This window comes from Sitophilus oryzae, unplaced genomic scaffold (genome assembly GCF_002938485.1).
Source record: "Sitophilus oryzae breed Bouriz unplaced genomic scaffold, Soryzae_2.0 scaffold_179_pilon_pilon, whole genome shotgun sequence".
Lineage (NCBI taxonomy): Eukaryota > Metazoa > Arthropoda > Insecta > Coleoptera > Curculionidae > Sitophilus > Sitophilus oryzae.
The window spans coordinates 2,737,167-2,764,102 of record NW_022146501.1 but is presented as its reverse complement, the minus strand read 5'-3'; the positions used below and the strand labels follow the sequence as shown (position 1 = coordinate 2,764,102).

The 26,936-nt window shown below is 32.4% G+C and overlaps 1 protein-coding gene across 4 annotated transcripts in view; it reads left to right on the top strand.

The window, feature by feature from the left end:
- The window catches only part of LOC115882688 (neutral ceramidase), a 120,213-nt gene that overhangs the window by 12,575 nt on the left and 80,702 nt on the right, over positions 1-26,936 (top strand). The window contains exon 1 of one of the 4 annotated variants that reach the window (XM_030900894.1): positions 13,327-13,345. The exons of 2 other annotated variants lie outside the window; for them this stretch is intronic. The gene's annotated coding sequence lies outside the window, so the exon portion shown is untranslated. Of the gene's footprint in view, positions 1-13,326; positions 13,346-17,109; positions 17,440-26,936 lie in introns of those variants that run through there. One more of the 4 variants, XM_030900891.1, reaches the window with a different exon arrangement.

Below are 26,936 nucleotides of genomic sequence, written 5' to 3'. Positions count from 1 at the left end.
TATGGGCGGAAATAATGGTGTTATATTTAATTAATGGTATACTCTTTTATAAAGATTTAAATAGTTTTCTTTTTGCATACAAAAGGGCTAGTAATATTATCGTTTTGCTAAAAACGATAATATTACTGCTTTGCTAAAAACGATAATATTAATAGCTAGTAATATTATCGTTTTGCTAAAAACGATAATATTACTAGTCTGTACATTTTGTACATTTGTTGCTTTAAAAACAATCTAAAATGTCAATATTCCATGGATATATTGATAAATGAGGTCTAAATTATAAGAAAATGCATTTTCTACGAAAACTTGAAGGGATAGGTAAATTTGATAGACAATTTAATTGTGCATCTGATTCTCCTAAAATATATAGGGCATTCCATTTAAATTAAAGAAGTTATTGCCGTTTGAAGCTAGTAATTATTTAAAATAAATTTTTAGACACTCTGTATAAGGTAGTATTATTTTTATTATTGCAACACAATAACTGATCAATAAATAAACTTCATTAAATATTTCGTATTAAAAACATTGATACCCTTGGAGAAATGAAGCTTTAAAATTTTTACTGCAATTTCACAAAATTGAAAATATTTTAAAAACGGTTTAAGTATTTTTAAAAAGGTTTAAGTATAATAAACCTTAATCAAATTTACCTTTATTTTAATCGTAGAAACTAAAAATGTAATAATATACAGGGTGTTTGGTTTGGTTTGGATCCATTTAAAAAAATACAACTTTCATATTTTTTATTTATTTGGGACACTCTGTATCTTGTAAAAATATTTTTAAATTGTAGCTCTAATAGTCCTTCAATGAACCCCAAACTTACAATTTGTAAAAATCTCATCGTTTAGCTACAATACTCCGTGTCGTATGTGGTGAACAACCTTGCATAGGAGCGCAAAGAATTTATTTTGATTTTTGTTATTGTTGAGGGGAGCAACTCTAAAAATGTGCTTTTCCATACACATTCTCTTAACTTACACCTACAAATATAAAAAAATAATTTTTTATCAAGCGTCAAAATAGAAGCATCTACAATATGTTACCTATACAAGGATATATTCCTTCAAAATCTTTACATACAGCAAATTGCTGGAAAATTTATTTTTATCTTTTAAGATATTTTTATATTGAATCGGCCTGGAAAATCATGTTTCCTTTTTGCATCTGTGACAGATATAAGCTCTCCCCAAATTGATTTCAAAAATGATACTTTTAAAATTTAGGAAAGTGCAAGCATTTTAAGTTGCGAGTATATTGCGAAACTAGATATGCGCACATGAAATTATTTTGCCAATAAAAATGTTAAACTCAAAGCAGAAGTATCTAGTATAACGATAAATAATCAGTAGCTAGATTTTATTTGCCATTGATTTGATAGCAAATAATAATTTTCCTAGCTTAACATATTCACTGCTAAAATACCCTACAAATGTACTTATAGACTGATGACTGGCTTATATACACATTTACGGATTTGCTTAATGTGTTCACATAGATCGAAATGCACGCTGTTACTAGTTAATGTGGGCATTACACGTATCCTGGATTAGTTAAATTGTAAATATACAATTTGTAATTTTGCTGAACGTTGTTATTGCTAAAATCTACCAGAAGACTTTCATTTTATGAAGAGAAATTTACAAATTTTATTATTGAAATTGCTTTCTTTAACAACATTAGAAGAAGATATTTTTTAATAGTCCATTTTGCTGTAATGAAAATATGAAGTTAATCACCGAGAGCTTATAGAGGTAATGTGTCTCCCTTTCTTTAGTTATCACTCATCATAGAGTCTCGGGGCTTTTACAACAGTCAGTATTTTAGACGGTTTTAGAGAAGTTAGTTCTGCATCTCCGATTTCAGTCGTACCAAAGTTTATGGTACGAATGGTTGTCGTCTCGTCGCACTCAGTGTTGAGATGTTCTGGTATTTCTCCATTTTCCCTACAGAATCTGCATTCGCCGTTGTTGCTTATAACTTCAATCTACTGAGGTGTTTATTGAGGAGACAGTGTTCTGTTAAAAACCCCGTGATAATCCGAAGATTGTTCTTACTGAAATCAAGAAAAATCTTTGATTTTTCCCGGTCGTAAGTCCTGAGAAATTTCTTCGAGTGTCTTAGCCCACGGCCACACAGAAAGCGTTTTTAGCGTTTTGCGTTTTTTGCGTCTCAATCGCTTTTTTCGATTTGTGTCCTTTAAAAACACGCAAAAGACGCGGCAGGTCTGCAGTTTCTATCAAGATGTCAATTGGTAACGTCGCAAGCTCGTGGATTCCCGGCCCGTCCAACAATCAATCCTGTGAGAAAGAGATAGGCGAGAGATCGGCGCGGCGCCGTTACCGTTGAAGAGACGAAGATAAAAGATGCTGGGATTGAATAGTGGACGGGCCGGGGCATATATTCGGAGAAACACAATCTACTGCTATTACCAGTGGTGTGTGTAAAAATAATAATTATTATTTTCCATTTATTTTACGAATTTTAATTTATATGTGTATAGTTTTTTTATGTTGTAGTGTTGTGGTTAGTACTTGTTATAATTATAATATAATAAATAATTATAATTATATAATAGAATAGTAAATATTTATAGTTGCTAATGCAATTTTAGGACGTGATTTATGAAACATTTTGGGGTGAAACTTCTTTACGCGCGCTGGGAGTAAAAATTCAAGGCCGTGACATACCAGCTAGTGAGACGGCTCTGACACACGAGCTCGTTGTAACGAAACGTGTTAACGGCTTAGGGTACGTTTATGTTGGAGCTGCGATAAACGATAAAAGCAGTGAATTAGCGCTGCTCTTATCGTTGCTCAACTGCCAACCGTGTCTCGACGCGTTGCTCCAATATAAACACCTACATATAAATTAATATAATAATATTCTTTGCTTCGCTACTATCGCTGCTCTTATCGTTTATCGCCGCTCCAACATAAACGCACCCTTACAAATACGTAGTGGCGGGACGTGTATTTGTGAGTAGTCCACGTGTTTATCAAAAATATTTATATTTTAATACAAATTTTGTAAAGGTGAATCAAATTATTACGTATAAAAAAAAACATTTGTCACACATAAAACACTATTTTTATTATTTTGCGCGAATAAAACTGTTACACGTAAAAAACTAATTTTACGCGTATAAAACTATTTGTTACTGCTAGAAAACTATTTTTTACGCGTTTAAAACTATTTGTTACTGGTAGAAAACTATTTTTTACGCATATAGATCTCTTTGTTACATGTAAAAATCTATTTGTTACACGAAAAATACTATTTTTTTAGGCGTCAAAAATTTATTGTTTTTGTTAGAAAACCTTTCTTACGCAAAAAAAAATATTTTTTACGTGTAAAAAACTATTTGTTACACGTAAATAATTATTTTTTTACTCGTCAAAAGCTTATTGTTTATGGTAAAAAACCTTTTGTTACGCAAAAAAAAATATTTTTTACGTGTAAAAAACTAATTGTTACACGTAAAAAACTTTTTTTACGCGTCAAAAACTTATTTTTTCTAGTAAAAAACTCTATTACCCAAAAAAAAAAAATTTACGTGTAAAAAACTATTGGTTACACGTAAAAAACTATTTTTTACGCGTCAAAAACTATTTGTTTCTTTTAAAAGAAACCTTATTTACGCAGAAACAAAACACTTTTTACGCATAAAAACTATTTTTACGCGTATGAAAATATTCCTTTAATTTATTACTTTTTCAACATTTCAAACTACACTTCCTTCAAATTTTTGTATAGAATCTTCCTAAACAGTAGATGTTCTTTATAAAAATATTTTTAGATAATACTCTAAAATGAAAAAAAAATGCATACTATTTAATTTATTTTTATTGTATTATTAAATATAACGTCCGCCTATGACGGGGTCTCATCTTAGAAAACGCTAAAGACGCTACAGAAAACAAACTGATTTGTTTTCATTTGCGTTTTTTTCGAGACACGCCGAACACTACACGTTTTTGGTGTGGCCACTCCTATATAATCGTGTTATTTTGTTTTAGTCGCTAAAGACGCTTCACGCTCAAAACGCAAAAAACGCTTTCTGTGTGGCTGTGGGCTTAGAGCGGTCGGAAGATTCCCTTTCCAGGTTACGGATGGAGACTTCCAGGTTCTTCAGTTCTGCTTTAGGTTGATTTCCACTTGGGAAGCAGAAAGGTTCTGGTCCAGTTAGTCCAGTGTTCGCTCAGTTTCTAGCTAGATCGTTTGCTTTTTTATTATCTTCTATGCCTTGGTGGGCTGACCAACAGAGTAGGAGGACTTTATTTTCTTTGCTTAATTTGTTCAGCTTTCCTCGGCATTCTTTGACTGTCGTTACTGAGTTGATCGCTCTTAAGGCTCCAGACTATCGGGTAAGATGCCTATTTTTTGTTTCCGATAGTTCCTATCTAAGATAAGTTGTCTGCATCTTATGATAGCGTAGATTTCTGACTGAAGCATGCTGAGATAGGTGTCTATTGGTTCGGAGAATAGAGTTTTCGGCCCAAATACTCCTATCTCTGTTCCTGCTTTGGTTTTGGAAGCACCAGTTTATCACGTTATGGTATAGTCTTAACGTTGCTCAATGCAATAGAAAGTTGTTGCTTAAAGTTGTACCTTCATGGTATTTCATACACTGGGAGTCAGAGGAGTTGAATTTCCCTTTTAAGGGAGTTCTACAAGCTCCTGAGCTGACAATTGTGGTGTTAAGTCTATAATGACCTCTATTGCTGCTTATGGGCGGATTCTTTCGGCTCCTGTGATGCAGACAATTGAGTGTTCCAGTAATAAAGTTTTATTTGTTTATAGTAATGTACGGTTCTTATCAAATAAACTTTTAGTTACGTTACCGAGTGCACGATTTTTAATTTAATTGTTGCCAACCATGGACATATTTGGCGCCGGCGCCGCACAGTGTAACGAAATCGGGAAATGCGGGACATTAGCCCAAAAAACAAAAAAATTATTCATCAAGTTATTTATATAGATGGATAAAGGACATCCCAGAGCCCCACCATGTGAGATATTTCTTGAGTTGACCTCTTAGTCGGGGAGTTATGGCGGGTTAAAGTTATGGTTTCCTTAATTTACCAAATCTATACAAAAATTTCATACAATGAAATTTATTATTTTCAGAAGTTTCCTTGTGTTGTTCAATTCCAACAATTTTTTCCGTAAAGAGAGGTCTTTTACCAATAACAAATCTGAAAAAAATGTCCCAATTTTTTTCAAGTCTAGTTTCTACATGTTTATTATGACTTTTAAAAAAACGCTTACATTCGCGCAAGGTTATATATACAAAATATCATAGAGTGAACCTTCTAGTATACTGTTACATATAAATTTCATCCACCTAGATCCGAACCTGGAAGAAAAAAATTAATTTCTTCGGCAATAATTACGTTTTCCATTGATTCGACCGTAGTTTTTATCCGTAATTTTTTGTGCTATAATTTCTTTATTGAAAAAGCTATACGCTTGCTATGAACATACTGAATGCTATTTTAGGGGCGAGGAACCATCTTCACATTGGGGTGGGGGACAGTTTACAACAATTCAGAAAATCTCAACATTGGAGAAAAATTACCGAAGAGAATATTTTTTCAAACCGGCAAAATTTTCTTCGATGTATTTAACACTCCACCCTCAATGCTGCATCATAGTTGGTGCCAAACTATTGAAGATATATTGCACAACTTATTGATATTAGTAGTGGGAACTATCGAATGAATACTATCGAAACATTCGATAGTTGCAATTCATTCGAATAATTCGATAGTTAGTAAAAAACATTCGTTGAAAACTATTCGAATAAAAATTATCGAATAGATGCGTCATCTGCCTTGAAATATTGTATTCTAGTAATTCGGCAGCAAAAACCATTCATTTATAAAATTCATTCATTTATGAAATTCATTTATTCGTCAGGATCGATTATAATAAAATATTAACTGAATTTTAGTTGTAGCCCGGCGACGTAGGTTTCTTTCCAAGAAACCCGACAGCGGTCGGTGGCAATGCTATGAAAGAAGCCGGCATCTTTGATTTTTTGCGGAGTTAGATATAGATAAGGACACATTATTTTTTTTATTGAGGTGCTAGTATTTACACAGAAAATACATTATGAAGGGCGCTGTTGCCATATTTTGGTATTAGTTGATATTAGCAAAGAATATTATTGTTTGGCTTTAGTTAGGGATAGTATGTCTATATATTCTGCATTTTTTTTATTAATATTCTGTTGTTACACTGCAATAATACTTGTTATAAGAAAATTATTTTTAATGTTTTTAAGCAAAGACTGGTTTAATAAATAATAATAACAATAATAATTTGTTATACCTATTAACAACAAAATTTAAAATGATTTAATATAAATATTTTTTTAAGTAGTAGCAAAATATAAACAACAAATTAGATGTCAAAATTATTTATATTAGATCCTATTTAAAAATAATAGTTTCTAAATTTTTTGGCAACGTTGGTTTATTAAATAATAATAATTACAGAACTAATTTGTTATATTAACAACAAATTTGAAAATCATGAAATATAAACATTTATTAATTTTCTAAGCATGCAGTGTAATGGAACGAAAATATAAATAAAAAATTAAAAATCAAAATTATTTATATTAGGTGCTTTATATTACTATTTAAAAATTATATTTACTTTTACTGGCATTTACTTTTAAAAAATAAATGAAATATTCCTTCGCAAAAACTACATGTAAGAGAATTAGCATAAACAAAATACAAACGTCGTTAACTTTTTTTTAAATTGGCACGTGTAAAACTTTCATTTTAATTTTCTCACCCCATAGTTTGAGTTCGATAACCCCATTTACTTAACCACATTACTTAAATATGATTATTAAGTTCAACTAATTCATATTATTAAAACATCTAAAATACCAATATGTATTTTTAAAATTAATTGTAAGTTCATCTCATCTCTCTTAAAAATTGCTACTTCTCAAAAGTTCCTATTAAAAAATAGCCATATACCATATAAAATTAAATAATCGAAAGATCGGACTACGGAAAACCACACAAATTTTCGGAAAAATTTTGACCACCTGCACATGCACACAATCGTCAATAAATAAAATTAAAAAATAACTACTATTTTAGTATTTTAACTATTTTAATAAACGCAAAAATAGCACAGTATTTATACGGCGAAGTTATAATAATTTGGAAGACTAATAATGCACTGACGAATACAAAAATCAAACGAATACTAAATTTCATTTATCAAAAGCATTCGATAGTCGTGGCTCAACGATAACCATTTAGTCGCACGGCGAGGTTGTCACATATGCTTTAGTATACAAATGAATGAATGATTTTATTCGAATAAAACCATTCGATAGTTGAATTCATTCATTCATTAACCATTCGATAGTCTAATTCATTTGATAGTTCCCATCGCTAATTGATATATTCAGATCCTCTACTTTCACATCTGCGACCAAAGCACTCTAAAAATAAAAAAGTAGCCTTGTTTCCGGAAGCGAAAGAAATTGGAGAAGAAATTGAGAATGATTTTTAAGCATGTTTCATGTAAGTGCCTTACATATTATGTTATTTTGGAATAATATACACCCCACATAAATTATCGCATCACTTATTAATTTGGAAAACTGCAAAGTATTCTTAAATTCTCTTGGTTAACAATAATCTCAAAAGTTCTTTGCATTAATAGCAACTTGTTAAGGAATGGAAAGTATATCATAACTCAGGCAGACCTTAGATTTAAGTTCTTCGCATAAAAATGTTTGAAGCGTTTCAAGAATAAATACTACGAAAAATATAAGTGTTGCGAAATTTTTTGTGAGGTAAGTATTATGGTTTCCTTTGTTGAAGTTGATACGTTTTTTTCTCATATTAACATATTATTTAATATTGTTAAATGATATTTGCCACTTGTGTCGTTCTCTTTGAGTTTTGCAGTCTTATCCCTGACAATTTATCCCTGATTATTTGAATATTTAGGAATGTTGATTGAGTTTTGACATATTAGCGGGAAATAAATGATTGTTCGACAGTAATTTGATAACGTTTTTGGCCCGGAAGAGCTATAAACTCTTCGTAAATAAAAAAATATACCTCTAAAGTCTTTTTATAAAACTTCGTATTTTTTTGACCTTCCATTACGCCTTTTTTTACTCTTTTCGCCCTGTAGCAAAAATTACTAGTCGTATTATTTAATTTCTGTCCAAAAATGTCAGCAAGAATAGTGATAACTGAAGAAAAATGCCAATGTCCCACTATTTTAGTTTTCGTTACACTGTGCGCCGTGCTGACTAAGTGGAATTTAAATTTCCCGCCGCTGGGGATTCAGGTGGCAGCTTTGCTGTAAAAAATGTCAAGTTGTCGCATTCATTTATTTATTTCCTGACATTGTCATTCGTTTTGACACTTTATTTTTTTATTATGAGTTTTTGGTTTAAACAAATAGTGTTGTGATACTTTAAGCTTAAAAATGTTTACTAGCAGATCTTGGAATCGAACATTGTTCTTTTTAGAACATCTTTTAGTGCGAAGTGTACAAGATAATTTAATAGCCGTAAAAAACTCATTATCGCAACTTTATTAGAATATTTTGACCGGGAAAGCGGTAGTAATGGCCCTTTATGTCCCTTAAGTGCTGTTAAGAAGGTGAGTTTTGTTGATGTTAATAATAACTGTTTATATATTTATAATCCATTTATTTTTATTTCCTAAAATATTTTGATTAAAAGAAAATATATAAAAGCGGGCAACTCTGTACCGGTCAAGCTTAATCACGTGACTAAAAAAACTGTATGTATTTTTTTCAATTATTAACTTAATTTTGAAATAAAATTTATGTTAACTTTCTGCCAGACACTTTCTACCAGTACACATTAAAAGTATTTCCAATGTTTGCAAATGTCCCTAATAAAGAAAATTTATTCAATTAAACTTTTTAACTATAGATACCCATCTAACGACCTTCTGCGAAGATTTATATAGTATAAAATTTACACTTTATATTAATCGGATTTGTGTTATACGTCACACCTAAATTTATTACATCCTGCTATTTTTTCTTTTATTACATTATATAGGGACCCTCAATTTGAATTATTCCCTTTTATTTAAAAGCTTTTCCTTTTTTTAAACGTATAAAAAAGTCGTAGAATTGGCCTTTTTACAGTTATCCAGCAACAAAAAAACACGTTTATGTCAATCTAACAGGCCTGCCAAATTTACGAGGGGTAGTATAAAATCTAACGGTTCCTGTATTTACTGTTGATTTTATCGGTCGAATGTGTTTATTATGTTTTTTGTTGATATATACATCCATTGCTCCTCTGTACATCTCTAAGGTCTCTGGGACTCATAGCCTTATTTATTTCTTCCATCCAGGCTTTATTTGGTCTTCCTCTACTTCTACGGAACGGGGTAACCATTCCATTACTTTCTTAGGATGTCGTGAATCATCCATACGCCGCATGTGACCAAGCAATATGAGCTGTTTGTTTTCAGCCTCTTCTGTCAGCGGTTCTTGTACTCCAATCAGCGCTCTAACTTCTTCGTTTCTCCTCTCCTCTAGTCTGGATATCCACAGGGATCTCCTAAATACAACCATTTCAACTGCCTCTATTGATCATTTGTTCGTTATTTACCACATTTCTGATATATGTAGAATGTAGAATAGTATGGGAGATATCTTACAGATATAATATTGTGTCGTTTCTTAAAAAAAAACAGTATCTGAGACGATTTTACAGAGGTTAGTACTCCATCTTCGATTTCAGTCGTACCAAAGTTTATGGCACGAATGGTTGTCATTTTGGCGCAGTCAGTAATGAAGTTCTGGTGTTTCCCCATTTTTCCCACAGAATCTGCATTCGCCGTTGTTTCTGAGCATTAATTTACTGAGGTGTTCATTGAGTAGACAGTGTCCTGTTTAGTGTTGCACAAGACCAAGGGCGGATACAGAAATTTATTTTAGGGAGGCCATAGCTAAAAAGTAATGTAGAATAATGCTGTTTAGAGCGCCATTTTTTACCCAAAAGGCTAATATTTACACCAATTCATAGATTTTAGGGGGGGGCCCGGGCCCCATGGGCCCCCACTCTCTATCCACCACTACACAAGACAAGAATTCTTGTCTTGAAAATCAATTTCTTCTCTTGTCTTGAAATTCAAGACAAGAAATTTTTAAAATCTTGTCTTGCAGATTTCTTGAATGGCAAAGTCTTGTCTTGAAAAATTTTACATTCTAACAAAAAGGTAATAATATTTCTATATTTTATTTCATAGAAAGCATCGTTTGTCGTCGTAAATTATGTTCTATTTTGGTTACCCGTTTGTTACTTTTATTTTTTATGGTATTTATTTTATTTTTTTATTATGGAAGATTGGCTGGAAAAGTTTGGACACAGGGTGTACGGAAAGGTCTTGCTAGAGTGTATTTACTATTTGCGCTATTTGATACTACTTTTTGTTCGCGGAGTAATTTCGTGCATGAAAAGTAGTACCAAATAGCGCAAATAGAGTTCTCCACAAACCCACCATTAGTTTCAACTACCGTTATTTTTTTTTATAATACCATTATACCAATATAATTTTGTGTATATTAATACCAATTACCAATATACGGTTTGTTGCCTCGGCTTTATTTTATTTCATTCTCAACTCAAAAACACTGGCTATGATAGAAAAAAAATGAACACTGGTCAATATTAATGCCGGGTTTATACAACATTTGCATAAGTCGTAATCATAATCACAGCCTTAATCATCGTCATAATCACAACGCAATTTTAATGTGCGTTTAGAGAACAATTTCATAATCATAATTTTTATATCAGTGAAGTTGGGTAACATAATTAAAGGCTAAGTTTATGGTAGATGTCAACAGGTTTATAAGAAGTTGATAGTTTAACTTTTATGATTATGACTATGATTGTGATTACGACTATGAAAATGTTGCATAAACCCGGCATAACTTGCGCAAAGACCTAATTATCACTTAAAAAAATGTATCATTTCTAACTTTCAAGAAATCTTGCTAGACTCTTGAAATTTCTTGCATATTAAGGATGATTCACAGTACACCGGACCGTGCCAGAGCCGGGCACGTTCCGTGAAGTAGACACCGAGCCACGTCCGATCCTTCTGTATATGCAACACCGAGTTGATAACGGGGTTCGTATTAGTTCTGAGTATATTAGAAAACACAGCCCCATAGATACACGATTATTTAATACGAACAGATACGAATGATGACAGACCTTGCTCCCCACAACCGATAGATCACATTCTGAATGAGAAAGCTCCAACAAAGCTATAACCAAAGACGAAGTTGTTTATGCAATAAAAGCACAGAAAAGCGGAAAAGCTACCGGCCCCGATAAAATAAACTTTGAAATACTTAAACTCATTGCAGATAACGAAAGCAGAAGTTTAGATTTGGTAACAGCATTATTTAACAAATTATATAACTCAAGCAAAATACCGTCAGATTGGCTTAAATCAACATTCGTAACCCTGCCAAACCCCACGCCTCACAATGTGATGACTATCGGATGATAAGTCTTATGTCCCATGTCCTCAAAACCTTTCTTAGAATCGTTCACACGGAAATCTACAAGAAGTGCGAAAATCAGATGGACAACACCCAGTTTAGCTTCAGAAACGGACTCGGAACGCGTGAAGCACTCTTCCCCCTAAATGTAATGACACAGACGATCGTAAGGCGTTCGATTGTGTTAATTATCAAAATATTATCAAAATTTTAAGAACAACCGGAGTTGACGAACAAGACCTACGTTTCATATCAGAACTTTATTGGCATCAAACGGCGGTGGTTGAGATGAAGCAGTCAACATCGGAAGATATACAAATCAGACGGGGTGTTCGGCAGGATTGCGTCTTGTCTCCACTCCTGTTTAACCTGTACTCGGAGACTATATTTAGAGAAGCATTTGATTGAATCCAGGGCGGAATCAAGTTCAATGGAATCCCAATAAACAATATCAGATATGCCGATGATACGGTTATAATAGCCAACGATATACAAGAACTGCAAAGCATTATAGATTCCGTAGTCCACTATAGTGAGATGTTTGGACTACATCTCAATGTCTCCAAGACCAAACTATTGGTCTTTTCTAAGACTCCAATAAACGCACATCTGCCTGTCAAGGGACAAACAATCAAACAAGTGACCTCAATAAAGTATTTAGGAGCTAACATCAATAGTCAGTGCGACCCGAAAAGAGAAATATTTTCAAGAATTGAGCAAGCGAGAAAAATCTTCGTGAGTATGAAACCATTTTTTACAAGACGAGACCTCAGTGCGGAACTCAGAACTCGAATGGCCAGATGCTACGTCTTCTCTGTGTTACTCTATGGATGTGAGAGCTGGACACTGGACACAGACCGAAAAAAGAATAGAAGCCTTTGAAATGTATGTGTACAGACGGATGCTGCGAATCTCATGGGTACAAAGGATCACCAACGATGAAGTACTCCAGCGCATGCAGAAACAAAAAGAGATACTGAAAACCATCAAGGAAAGAAAAATGCAATACCTGGGTCATGTGATGAGAGGTGGTAGATACGAAATACTACGCCTCATAATAGAGGACAAAGTGCAAGGGAAAAGATCAGTAGGAAAACGCCAGAACTCATGGCTAAAAGATTTGAGGAGATGGTTTGAACGCTCGTCTGCGGAAATCTTCCGGGCTGCAATTTCCAGAGCCACAATTGCCATTTGGATCGCCAACCTTCGGCAGGAGAGGGCGTGATAAGAAGAAGAAGATCTTTTGGGCCTCTTGTTGAGCGGCGGGCGGTCGAGCAACCGTGCAAACCTAGGAAACTTCTCTTTTGCGTCAAATGAACCAATTAAATCAATAATTAGCTTTCCAACACTTTTTTCCAAGTGACCCCCTCTAATTGGATTGGCCTAGTATAGATTTTTCCGAAATATATGTTTAAAAATAACTAACTGGCTTGTCATTTATTCTATGCAATATTAAGTCAAGCAATTATAAAAATGTCAAAAACAATTATCTTATTGATGTTATTGTTATTGTACTTTGGGAATTTTTGGCATATATGAACTCTCAACCTATAAATATTGAAGTGTTTTGAAAAAAATGTAACATTCACTGTAAATAATTCAAGTGGTTTAAAAAATTAATTGTAATAATAGATAATAAAAACATCTAGCTCTCAACCAGAATCATAACTTTGCTATTCAAGGTTGATGAAATTATTGTTAAGGTCGATCTTTTATTTTCTTCTTCAGGTGCATCTTTTCAAAACACTTGTCAACTAGAATCTTAGGCGAGATAGGAAACGAGGTATATTTTTATAATATTTCTAATTTCTTTTAAGGTTGATTCTAATTATACCTTCCGTTACCATTCCATATCCATTCCATAATCGTTCCGTATTTTTATTGTATTGACGCTATACGTAAGCTTCCGTTCCGTATCAGTTCCACACTTTTTCTTGTACAATTTATATCATTACGAAAGTTTCATTTTAAAAATTTGTATATTTTGAAAAAGGTAATAGATTTAATTAAGCGGCGAAAGAAAAAAATAAATATCATCAAAATTTTAACAGAGCTGGTACAAATGTAAGAACTAGACAACGCTGTTTCCGATACGCTTCAATTCGTCCGGAAGGAACGGAAGGATATGGAACGGACGGGAAACGGAACGGATAGTGTGCATTGTCCTATTCATTTACATGATATAATATTTTATGTAAACGGAAGGGAAGGAGGGGAACTAATATGGAAGGTATAGTGAGAATTAACCATTATATGGAAATTTGTCTTAGTCGGGTATCTTTGTCACGTATTTCGAGCTTTTATTGCAAGAAAGGAAAAAAACCCGTCTATGCCAAATTAATTCTGCGACCTAGGCGTCTGAAGGAGGGGACATTTAAAGATTCCTCCGCACTTCGCCATGCGTGAGTGTGATAGGGTTCATTCGGATGCTTTGTCTGTCTGAGGCCACGTTTGAGACAAGCAACGAAGCAACTAACATCTTTGGAAACTTTCTTCTTTAAATTTTCGTATTTTCTCTGAAGTAAATAACGAGCCAGACATCTTAAGATATCCAGATATCTTTTTATACGTTTTTAAATTATAATTATTTAATGTAAATAGTAATTATTTATTTTCAAACTCAATGAACACCTCAGTAAATTTATTGTCAAACTTGTACGTTTACGTTACGAAGGAAATGTACGTTTTGTGGCTTTGAAAAAGGTTAAAACTTAACCGAAACGTTAGTTATATAATAAACACTTCCTAAACCCAGAAAAAGTTTAATATTGACCAAAAGCCAAGAACCCTTTAAATAAAAAATATATTAGTTGGGTCAAAGAAAAGTTAATTAAAAAAATATATAATTATTTGTTATACAAAGTGAAATAATTTCTGAAGTAACGTCAATATTTAAAGTAAAATTGACATCTGGGAGTTTTTTGACATGAAAAATTTGATTTTGATGTCTCCTCCTTTGTCTGTGATGTTTTTATGACTTCTATTTGTAGAGGGCACCACCTACATATTTTTTAACTGGTTTGAAGACATTTTGACATCAAAATCAAATTTCTCGTGTCAAAAAACTCCCAGATAACAATTTTCATCCAAATATTGATGTTACTTCGGAAATTATTTTGAAAAAATCTAACCAAATGAAACTTCACTAACTACATTTTGTATCAAGGAAACTAAGCATTTTAGGATATACATTTATACGAACTTTTTTACTTATTTTTATCTGCAGAATATGCTGCCAAAGTTTCCGGAATACAATTCGGACCACCCTGTAGAATAAAAACCTTTTATTATTCAGATTTTGAGACAAATAATAGGTAGGCAGATATTTTATAAAAAAAATTGCTCGATTTAAAATGCCAGTACAAAAATGCATAGAAAAACGCAAGATCGCAAGAGTCTTGCGTGCCTGGTCTTGGTCTTGCGTAAGTCTTAGACTGTCGGTCTTGGTCTTGGTTTTGCAGGTCTAACGATGGTCTTGGTCTTGGATTTGGTCTTGTAAAAATGCAAGACCAAGTCCAGTCTAGCTAATTACTAGTCAAAAGAACTCGCAAAAGGTTTTTAAAATCCACGAAAAAAAATGCTGAGGGTGATGGTATTCTTGCAGCCATTTTTTGGCCGAAGCTCAAGAAGCAACTACGCATTTACTGCCTGCGAAGTCTAGAGAACTTTAAGAGATAGTGTACATTTATCCCACTAGTAGTGTTATACAGGGTGTCCCAGGCTGAGCGTGCATTAGAAGTTTCTAGTAGGTCTCTAGAAACTTCTAAATGCACGCTCAGCCTGGGACACCCTGCGTGTGTGTATAAAACTTCCATTATTGACTGTGGATAAAAGTAATATATCTCGTAAAAAAGTGTACTTTTAATTAATGGGTTTGTAAAAAACACTGTATAAAGGCTATTAAACTCTGCTCAATCGATTTTACGTTGACGTTTTTTTTTTTGTTAAACGGTCCGTGAAAGAAACGTATAAGTCAAAACGGTATGTCTGGGCTGAGATTGTGGGATAAAATATCGAAAGTTGTCGCCAGTTAAATCAAATAACTTTATGAGCTAAAAACCATTAATTAGAAAGAGTTGAATGAAACATTTAATGCTATTTTAACGCGAATAATGGAGCTTAAAAAGAATCAAGTTATTATGCTTTAGTCAAAATATTATGATTGTTTTAAGTTCTTAATATCTACGAATACCTAACTAAATGATTTTGGTATAAATAGACATATTTATTTTCAAAATTTTTAAAAATAAAAAAAAATTAAATTTTCCAAAAAATTCTCCGCGAAAAAAACTCATAATCGTGTTTCTGGGGTTGAAATATACTACCCCTAAAAATATTTGCACTTATTTAAGACTCACCCTGTATACTGGGTGCGTCTCAAAAGTGGATCACGTCTATAAGTTTTTTATTTCTCCAGATAAAACAAACGAGATTTGATATGTTAGTATACATACACTATCGGACAGAAGTAGAGCAACAAAGTTCATTTTTATTCATGTTTGAATAAAAAAAATATTAGGTTGTGATTTTCGGCTATGTTTACTAACACACTATCCTTACACTAAAAGTAATATTTTACAAAATGTTGGTGTACTTTTAATCAGTATAAAAATGGTAAATAATAATGATTATAAAAATTGATAAGAATGGGGGCGACAAAAGTAGAGTAACAAATTGTATTCAAGAGATTTTATTGTGTCTTATTTCAACAAAAAATATTTAACACATTTAAGAACAGTAATAATTGAAAGTAATACATTAGTAATTGATAGAATATCCATTATTATTAATAACTTGCTGACAACGGCGCGGCATTTAAGCAATCAACTTCTGAATGACATTTTCGGGAAGATTTGTCCAAACTTCATTAATTTTATCTATCAAGGATTGTTTATTTGGAAACATTTGGGTACGAATACGACGTTCTACTTCTTCCCAGAGATTTTCAATGGGGTTAAGGTCTGGGGATTGTGCTGGCCATTGCAAAACTCGAACGTCATTTTCCCTAAACCACTGAAATAAATTAGGATTGATTGATGTATTCAAATGTTTTTGGTCACTTCCTGTTTTATTGGAAATGGCTACATCTTCTGATTTTTAACAGTATCATTTTTATCGGATAAAGTAAAAAAATACCGAGGGTGTCATTTAAAAATCAAAAGTTGCAGTCATTTCCGGTGAAATAGGAAGTGACCGAAGACAATTGAATACGTCAATCAATCCTAGTTTATGTCATATACTAACATACGAAATCTCGTTTTTTTATCTGAAAAAATAAAAAAATTATAGGGGTGAGCCACTTTTGAGACGAACCCTGTATATATACGGTATACTGTATATATCGTCTAGTTTAATTCTAATAAAGACAACAGAAGCTGAACAAAATATTTATATGTCAAATGAATTGTTTACCAAAATATATCAACAAACAAACGTTGTATTATACCGTTTTGAATTAATTATTGTTAAATTTTTGTTGACATTGTCCAAACTGGTTTATTAATGACGAATCAACGTTAATTTAACCAGTTGCCCCAGTATGGTCTAAGTAGCACGCGTTCGTGTACAACGTAACATAACACTTTTACTTTTAATGGGTTATGTCATTGGTGAACCATCAAGAACCAGAGATGTGTCGGCGGTACGTCGCGACAGTGAAAGTCAGTAGTTCATGGTTCATACAATAATCTATTTGTTTTGGTTTAGAAAATTTACTGGTTAATATTTTGAAAATAATGATATTTTAATGATACCCGCATAGTTACTGTGAAATAAAATGATTTTTGTGACTTTGAGTTAAAGTGATTCGTATTGTGACATGAAGAAGATATAGGTATTGATGGTGTGGAGTGTTTTGTTAATTTTTATCAAGAAAAGGTAACGTTTTAAACCTTTCAGGGTGAGTTCAGATTTAAACCAAATTCAAAATTTTAATAGGGTTTTCAATGACTTCTTATTGTTGAACTTAGTTCAAAAATTAGGTATTTGACGATTGGAACTGAGCCAGCCCTTTTTAATGTATTAAACTGAGTTTTTAATCATCATAATAATATTATTCTACAAGAAAAATATAAATTTATGATGATGCTAAAACATGCGTACAGTGTTTTCTAATGCCGTATTATTATTAGATATACAGGGTGTCCCAACATTCCGTTGACATAGAACTAGCTACCTCGTATTTTTTGAATCAAAATAAGTTTATTGGACACAATTTACCTCTATACACAAAAGTGCTTCATTTATTCGTTAGAGGGCATCAAAAACTTTAACAAAATAAACACATTTCTTCAGATATTTTAAAAACCGTTATTCCGATTGGAATGAGATTTTGGGTGGCTATGTTTTACTAAATGTTTTAACATTTGACTTTCAAAAAAATCAGGAAAATGTACGGGAAGTGTGAAAACTACCCCTACCCCTATGTCCCTATTTTAGTATAGAACGACCCCTATTTTAGTATAGAAATTTTCCAACTCAACCGATGACGCGAGGGTTGATTTTTTCCCGTAAATTAATTCTTCTAGTATTTGCTACATTTTTTGTCACCTGTAAAAAAACGCCACTGCGCATAATTTTTGAGGAAAAAAGATATTTTTCCGAAGCTGACTTTAAAGATGTTTTTTTGTCATATCAAGCTATGGAGGCGCATAAAATCTATTATGCTCTAATAATCTAGTTGGCGACTTTTATGTTAGCATCCCAAATTATATTTGACAAAAAGTTTAATAAAAAGCTTAAGAAAATTAATAAATTTTAAATTAATTAACGTTTGGGTTTATTTTTGATTGATGCTCTCTAGCGGACAAACGAAGCACTTTTGTATAAAGGTAAATTATGTGCAATTAATTTATTTTAATTCAAAGAATACGTAGATGTTCTATGTCCGCGGAATATTGGAAGTCTCTGTATATTTTGTAGGTCTGCTTTGGAAAAATAAATTCTCCAAAAAAATTTTTCTCAAAAATTATGCGATGTGGCGTATTTTTTTTACAAGAGACAAAAAATGTAGTAGATACTAGAGGGACCATTTTACGCAAAGAAAATCTGTCGTCGGTGGAATTGGAAAATATTTTATATGTAAATTTACAATTTGAACGAATTTTTACAATGTATTTTGTAATTCTACATAGTAGCCTGTACTGTTCATGTAAATTTACGTATAATAGAAGAAATATTACATGCAGCCTTGTAAAAATACACATAAAATGTATTTTTACCATGCATTTTGTAAATATTCAATTACTCATATGTAGAAATACCTTCCTAATTATTTTTATGTAAAAAGACTCTAAATTGTCTGTGAAAAAATAATGTAAATTTACCGTAATTTTTATCAGTGTATACCATTTTTACAGTTAATAAATAATAAAACTATTTCTGACTATGATATTTAAAATTTAGATAGATAGAATATTAAAAAACATACCGGTATTTGCAGACGCAGGCCCAAATTCAATAAAAATCCAAAAAATCGGTTTTTTTTCACAGAAAAGGTATTTTTTGATTTATCAACAATCATTGTCAAGTTGACAATATACAGGGTGTTTTTTAATTAGTCTAAAAAATTGTGGTGTGATTCCTCATGTGTTCTTAAAACAATTTTTATATAACTATTAGGTCTAAAAAGTACTTCCTTTCTGATCTACAGGGTGTTAAAAATTAAAAAAAATCGATATTTTGCTTAACATAAATGGTACACTACTGCTTTTTTAAAGAAAATATATTTTTTTCTTGACTGGCCATCCTTTTTCAACAAAATTGATCTTTTGAGTTTTTCTTGTTCGTCAAACGGTTGCCGAGAAAAAAAATAAATATACTTATTAAGAGCCCGCCTTAAGCCGTTTTCTAACGATTTTTTATTTTTTAGATTAATTATGAAACACCCTGTATATGCATATCACAGGCAACCAAATAAACTAGTAACCTCTAAAAATTATTTTTTCTACAACTAGCGACATACCGTGTTTTTAGTGAGTACTAAATTATTTTATCAAAATTTCACCATGTAAGTTTCCAGGCAATGGTCAAGATTATTGAATAATTGTAGTTGTTTAATAAGTGAAATTAATAGAAGACTTGGAAATAGGATGATGTGTTTCATGTTACAGTTGATAGATCACCCCATTTCCCTTAATTTGTTTTTATTTCACTACAGTTAATCACAAATTGAATTGATGTGTGCAAAAACAGCTATATATTTTCAAACATCTTATTTAAATAGTTTTTATATACTGTTAAACTGTATCAACTACAGAGTCTTTAACAAAAAGTTATAAGGTAATAAATTTTGTAGATATAATTTTTTATGAAAACTTATAAAGATTAGAACAGAATCCTCTGAGGGAAAAAGAAATACTCAAAAACTCATTAAATATACTTTATTAAAAATAACAACATACAAAAACAGTCATCCATGCAAACTGTAATAATCAGAACATTATCCACATTATACCTTTATTAAATTTGTGTTCAAAATTAATAAAGTTTTGTTTAAACATTAACTTATTTTAACTTTAAATTTTTATATGAACGTAAACTTTAGTATAAAGTTTATGTTCAGGTGGGGGTAGTTTTCACCCTTCCCGTACTATTTTTTGATTTTTGTGAAACTCAAATGTTAAAGCACTTAGCAAAACATAGACACCCAAAATCTCAATCAAATCGGTATAACGGTTCGTAAAATATCCGAAAAAATGTTTTTATTCTATTAAAGTTTGATGCCCTCTAGCGGAGAAACGAGGCACTTTTGTATAGAGATAAATTGTACCAAATTAACTTATTATGATTCCAAAAGTTCTAAGTCTTTGAAATATTGGGACATCTTGTATTATATCTAGTATGGCCTTTTGATCTCTATAAAAATAAGATTCTTGCTTTAACCACAAGTCAAAAGTACCGTGAATTGCTTGGAGAAAAGAATGGTACTACCGTGTCCCCAGATAATATCGGTTTTAATTTTTATAAAGTCTTGAACACAGCTAATTTAGTACCAGCTGGTCACCTACGTTAATATTTAGTTGATATCATATCACCTATTGCCTCTATAAATATCTCAAAACGTTTCAAAATACTGGCCTTGTTTCAATGCCTGCAGAAAGCAAAATTTTTAACTTCCTACATTTATAAGAATGTTTCAAGGTGAACCTTCACATTTTAAATGTCATATTCTTTTGAGAAAAAGCCTACACTGTTTCAGGAAAAATAAATAAAATTCAAAAAACGTCGCTCCGAAGAATTCAATGAAAGCGAACAGATATAAGATCTTTTATAAAAATATTTGCTTTCTGAAAAACGTCAGTCTCACTCTCGGAAATACATGCAAGGATGACAATAAATACATATTTGCCCTAGATGTCCAATATTGTTTTACTTTACGCGGGGCTAAGCTTCAATATATTCGTTCATGTAAAAGAAAGATAATGTATCTTTGAAACTATTTTTAAAGTAGATAGAAGTGTGATTCTTTTCAGACTATTTTTTTATAGATCAAATTCTTTTAGTTTTTTATTCAATCATACAGGAGTAGGTAGTAGCATAGATTAGGTATCCAGATAAGTAAGTATACAGATAAAAATCTTGTCCCTAATTCGTGGTAAGAAAATTGTTTTTCATGACGATGTGCAAACGAGTCAAATTTCCTGTGCGCAAAAATAAACTCGCGTAAAATAACAATAAACAGCGTAATAGAGAGATATCGCTAAACCGAATAGCGTGCATGGACGTTAATAAGGCCAGGTGTTATTTCCTTTACGTGAGGTGGTATTAACTCTCTTCATTTATAGTTATCGGATCGGAAAGAATTCTGATCGCGTCGCGTCCGCTATTTAAACTTAACCTAACTTTGAATTTAAAACTTTGAAATTGTTTTGTTTACTAGGTATTTTAAAACTAAAGGGCTAAAGTGCTTATTTCCAGTGCTTTATTGTTCAACGTCTGCCAGTGGGTTTAGAGCAACAAGCAACAAATTCTCTTAGAAGGGCTAAGTCGTCATCTGCTGTAAACCTAAGACTCTTTATATGTTCTTTAGTATTGGAAGAGGTGGAATCCATATTTTGGGCCATATTTATTTAATTAAAACTAATCCCAGCTACTTAAATGTCAAATTGCCTAATAAAACTAAAGCAATAATTCAAAACAATTCAAACATAACCGGTTGTCAAATACCCGCACATGCTTATTTAAGCAATTTTTAAACGTTATCAGAGGTTATTTAGAAAGAGCGCTTGGTGTAATTGATCCGCAAATTACGTCAGGCGGTAACGTTATTAGCGAGTGTTGCGTTAAAAATGACTCGCGCATATCGTTACCATGATAAGGTACGCGTAAATACTGGATGACGCTATTCGGTTTTCCGATATCTCTCTAATAACTGTGCCGGTCAGGCGCTGTGCACAATTTTAGAGGCCATAAGTGGGCGTGCTATGTGCGCAAACTAGTCACCTAACTAGGGCCCGATTCCGAAAATTGGAACCACGAAAAACAATAAAGAAAAAACAAAGATTATAATCTGTATAATCTGTGGTAGTAGGTACCTCGTCTCACGCAGCATATTTATACATCAGATATTTATTTTACACCGTTCACTAATACGCGGTTTTTAAAGGTGCGTGCAGAGCTGACGAGACGAGAGCGAGATGAGCGCGAGATATTCCAAATTTGCTAAGTGTGGACGGGACTCGCGAGGGTATCGCGAGACAACCCACGGAGTCTTGTTACTTACTCGATCAAAGAAATATAGATCAAAGTTATAGAAGATATTTTATATAGACTGTCCCAAAACCGTTTAACATCACTCGATATCAATGACTAAAGAATATAGACTATCCAACGACAAGATCCTTGACAGTGATAGATGTGTCTGTCATTTTAATTTCTAAGTAGGGTATTTTATTTTACAAGGACATAAGTTGGTACAACTGGAACGCATAGCAGGAAATTAATATATTATTTAAAATTTGAGTGATAAGCGATTACTTCAAAATATTGTGAAAAAAACTGTATAAAACTGAAAAAATGTAATCGAGTTATTTTATTTAAATAAAAACGGTGTGTTAATACAAAACAAACAAGGACAAAACACCACATACCAAAAAATATAAAAAGAACTATTTCTTAGTTTCAAGCTTCAAGAAACTTCCCGCATTTATTATTATATTTATCAATATAACTTATGTACAAATGCAAATTTCTAATATTCCACAGGAATAAACAAAACAACATAAATAAAACAAACTATTTTATTAATAATAACACTTACCAAATTTTATACCTTACAGGTTGATTAATTAATTTAAATTTTTTTAAACCAGTACCTTTTGACATTATTTTTCTGCAGTACTAAAATCCATTATTTACCTATCGTGTGATGTCGATATTTTACAGCTATCCCAGTAGTATGTTTAGTACAATCCTTGTAACATACACGAGATGCACTTATCTACGACGAGATGGTATACAAACTTTATTGGGTCTACAGTTAATTTTCACTCGATTTTTCCTCCTCTTGGCTTCAAAAGACACAAATCACACGTAATAACACGAATCAAAATGCATCATCTTCCAAAACGCAGATATTTGACATATGTTGACATAAAATTATAACCTATAATTTGGCAAGACTTTGACAAGCCTCAAAAATCTAAAGGCGAGTTTATACGCATCGGCGTCCATTTGTCGTTCATCGTTCCGTCAAACTAATAAAATTGAAATATTATGATCTGTCATTTTTGAAATAAACCAATAAAACTGGTTAAAAACAACAAGAGACGACGTATGACGGATTTATATTTAAACCCATCCATAGTTAACTTAAAAAATATTAGAAACTTATTTTAGTAAAATAAATAGATTGGTATGGGACGTCATCTGCTTTTTTCTGTCATCGTTTGTCGAAATCTTACCTGAGAAAAAAAAACAGAGTATACAAGGACACGTAACGCCAATATACAGCCTGAAGCAGAATTTGTGTTGTTAAGGTGCGTTTAGACTTAAGCACGCACGAGCTGAGTATGCGCGCACGGCATTCGTTCGCGCTCTCGGCTCCGTTCAAATTAAAAACTTATTTTTCGACGAATGAAGTGAAGCGCACAGCAGAGTTGTATTGGCGAAAATAATGGACGACCAAGAAATAGTCGGGGCTGCAGTTATTGTCATGCACAGCTTAATTATTTAATTAATAATTAATCGAAAACATCGTCGCTGGTACCAAACACAAATTTTTAGAAATCGATATAATTTACTGCAACAACTTAGTTTCTGAGGAGGGCTATGATCAGTTCAAAAACTTTACAAGAATGACCAGGCCCGACTTTTTATATTTAGAAAATTTAATAATGCGAAAAATTACGAACAAAAGATACAAATTTTACAATAGAAATTTCATTACTATCGACATATTCAATATTAATTTTATTTACATTTTTTTTTGGTTTTTTAATAATACGAAGAATGTTTAACATCCCATAATATAGGCAACTTTTCGTATTCTGCAGTTAATAATAACGAAGATTCATCGATCCACTCCATAATTTTAATAAAGAAAACGAAAAAAAATCATACACGCACGCATGAACGCAGACAAAACAAATTGCCGGTGCAAACTGAGCGTTCGCGCACACATAAAATCCCTTTGAGCACGGACCAAAAACCGACACCAGACGGCTCACATTCGCGGCTGCTCGCGCATAGATAGATTCAGAGTGAGCGTGCGCGCACAGCCGTTTACACTTGAGCATTCGCGAAGGACCAGTGCGTGCGTGCTCAAATCTAAACGCACCATTAGAGGGCATTTTTTGTAATTAATTAGTAAGATACTATAATGTGACCAACGGACCTGTAGCTACGGGGTATCGGCAGGGGAACGCAGTTGTAAACAAAACACGCCCAATTTCATTCATAAAATAGGCATGGGCATACGGTGTCTTATGAAAATATTGTGTATCATAAATATAATATTCAGATTAATAATTTTTTTCAAAAAACTTTATGCTGTTTGAATCGTTACTGTTGAGTTAGCAGATAAACATTAAAAGCTTTTATTAAAGCTCCCTTAAATATTTTGAATCATTTTAGTATTATATGTTGTTAATAGATATAATAGAAAAAATAATTTCCGCTGGGGGATAGAACACTAAATCAGCACAATACACCAAAACACTTTTATTTTTACACTGGACGCACGTTTCGCTAACCATGTTAGCATCATCAGCAGATAATCAAGACTGAGTCTTGAGGTATATTTATTTATATATCTGTACTAACTATTTTTTCTATAATACATATACATAATTTTAGATATAACTATTTCCAGCAAAAAAAATCTTGAAAATAGTTAACTTTGGAAGCGCAAACAAAAGATAATTTTACTCACCTGTAAATCCAATATTGCCTATTACACCAGACATGGTATCACTCCGCCAGCACTTTTTAAATGTTAGGTCATTGTCTACCCATTTTCATCCAAATAGATAATACTTGGCGATATTTTCGAATTTCGCGTATATATTTATATCTCTATCTGCAATATAATGGGCCGCTCCATTAATATTTATCAGTTATTTTGACATTTACGCCAAAAAAATCCATTTGATTTTAATAACCCCCTAAGCGTTTCCCTGCCAAAGGAAAATTCGATTCTTCCTGCAATTTTTGCAAAAGCTTTCTAATTGTGGGGACGACTTTGAATTCGAGATAAAATCTATTTATCAAATACCTGACCACTTCGAAATCAAAGTCTTCGAGCTTTTCAACAGCAGTCTCATGTGGTCGTTTCTTTCCAGGGCTGGATATCATTTTATCGGGGTTAGTTTCCAGCCTTTTTTTATCTTCTGTGTAAATTTTTTTATAGCCGATGCGCTAATTCCGGTATAATATATATCCGCTCAAGTTTACGTTTAAGTGGCAAGTTAAGCGAACTCTCTGTAGCTTCTTTGTCGCAAACCCTATTATAAACACAAGGAAATAAACCAAATGACATTTCATTCACGTTTATTTATATTTATTTTAGTTTAGCTAAAATATTTAGGTAAAATGCGTGCTTTTCATTTTAGCCAATATTTAATTTTAGTATTCTAATAATTATATATATTATTATTATTCTACTTACCTATATAAATTAGCTATTATTTCTCTTGTCTGGCTATGTTAGGGTCTTACCCTTGACAAATTTATTCATTTTAAAACACAAATATACGATCAAACTTAATATTAATAATTAAAAACTACGAACGAAAAACATTATAACAAGATAACAAAACAATAAAACACAACTTAACTATTAAAAATACGAAAAATATAGGAATAAAATTTAGGATAACCGGTATAAAATAATGAAAGAAAGTAATAATGATCAAAAGAATGACACCGCCACAATATTTCTACTCTTTTCAGAAGAGACCGTGAAGTTGGGGATAAAGATAGCGAATAGGAAAGGCGTAAAAGCCATGGCAACCGCGTGGTAACAAATCCTGTGACGTACTCTCGCCAATCATGTTCGATGAATAGGCGGCCATGCGCGGCGATGCCGGTTTGCCAATGATATCGTTGAAAAATCTTCACCTTCCATAACAAGCAGATTATACAGAATGAAAGAAATCAGTTATTAAATAAAACATATCGAACAATATGAACTACGTTAAAATTCCTTAGTAATATACGTCAGAATATATGCTAAACACATTATATATAATAAAAATATATGAAATTTATAGTTCATGTCTGGCAATTTTGCAATATTATAGATACACGTGGCAATATCGATTTTTTTTTCTCGCATTCCTTCCGTAGCTTCAGATCCGCTGGTCAAACAGTACCTAAATAAGCAGCATACACCATAGGCGTAGTCAAAACATTTATCAAAAATATAAATATCTCTTCCAGCAGCTAATTTAAGAAAAATACGTGGCGCGGCACTGTTTGGAGGTATGGTAACAATTTGTCCTCCGGTGTTATTGGTCCTTGTATTGTTTAGTCATTGGTCGATATAGAAAAAAAACGGCCATATTGCAAAAGAAAGGGAAGCTTCCTACAATAAAAACCTTCCCCGATCCGTTACATCTGTGCCACGTCAATTTTAGACGAAAATACACAAACACACACATGGAGACCTGAAAGCGTTATGTTGCATTTTACGTAAAAACACGATCAAGCAGTTAGTTTGTGCTTGCAAAAATTTTATAAATCCAGACATCCGAGACATATTTTATAAAATATTCGTTCCTGGATTACAAAAGCCCAAGCCGGGCACCAGACATTATTAAAATAAAATTCGTAAATATGCAGAACGTACAATGGACATTATGTATTCTGATTATGTCTCTTTTTTAGAGAAATACGTGTGTATTGTGTTTGTAGAGATGAATATGAGAGGAAAT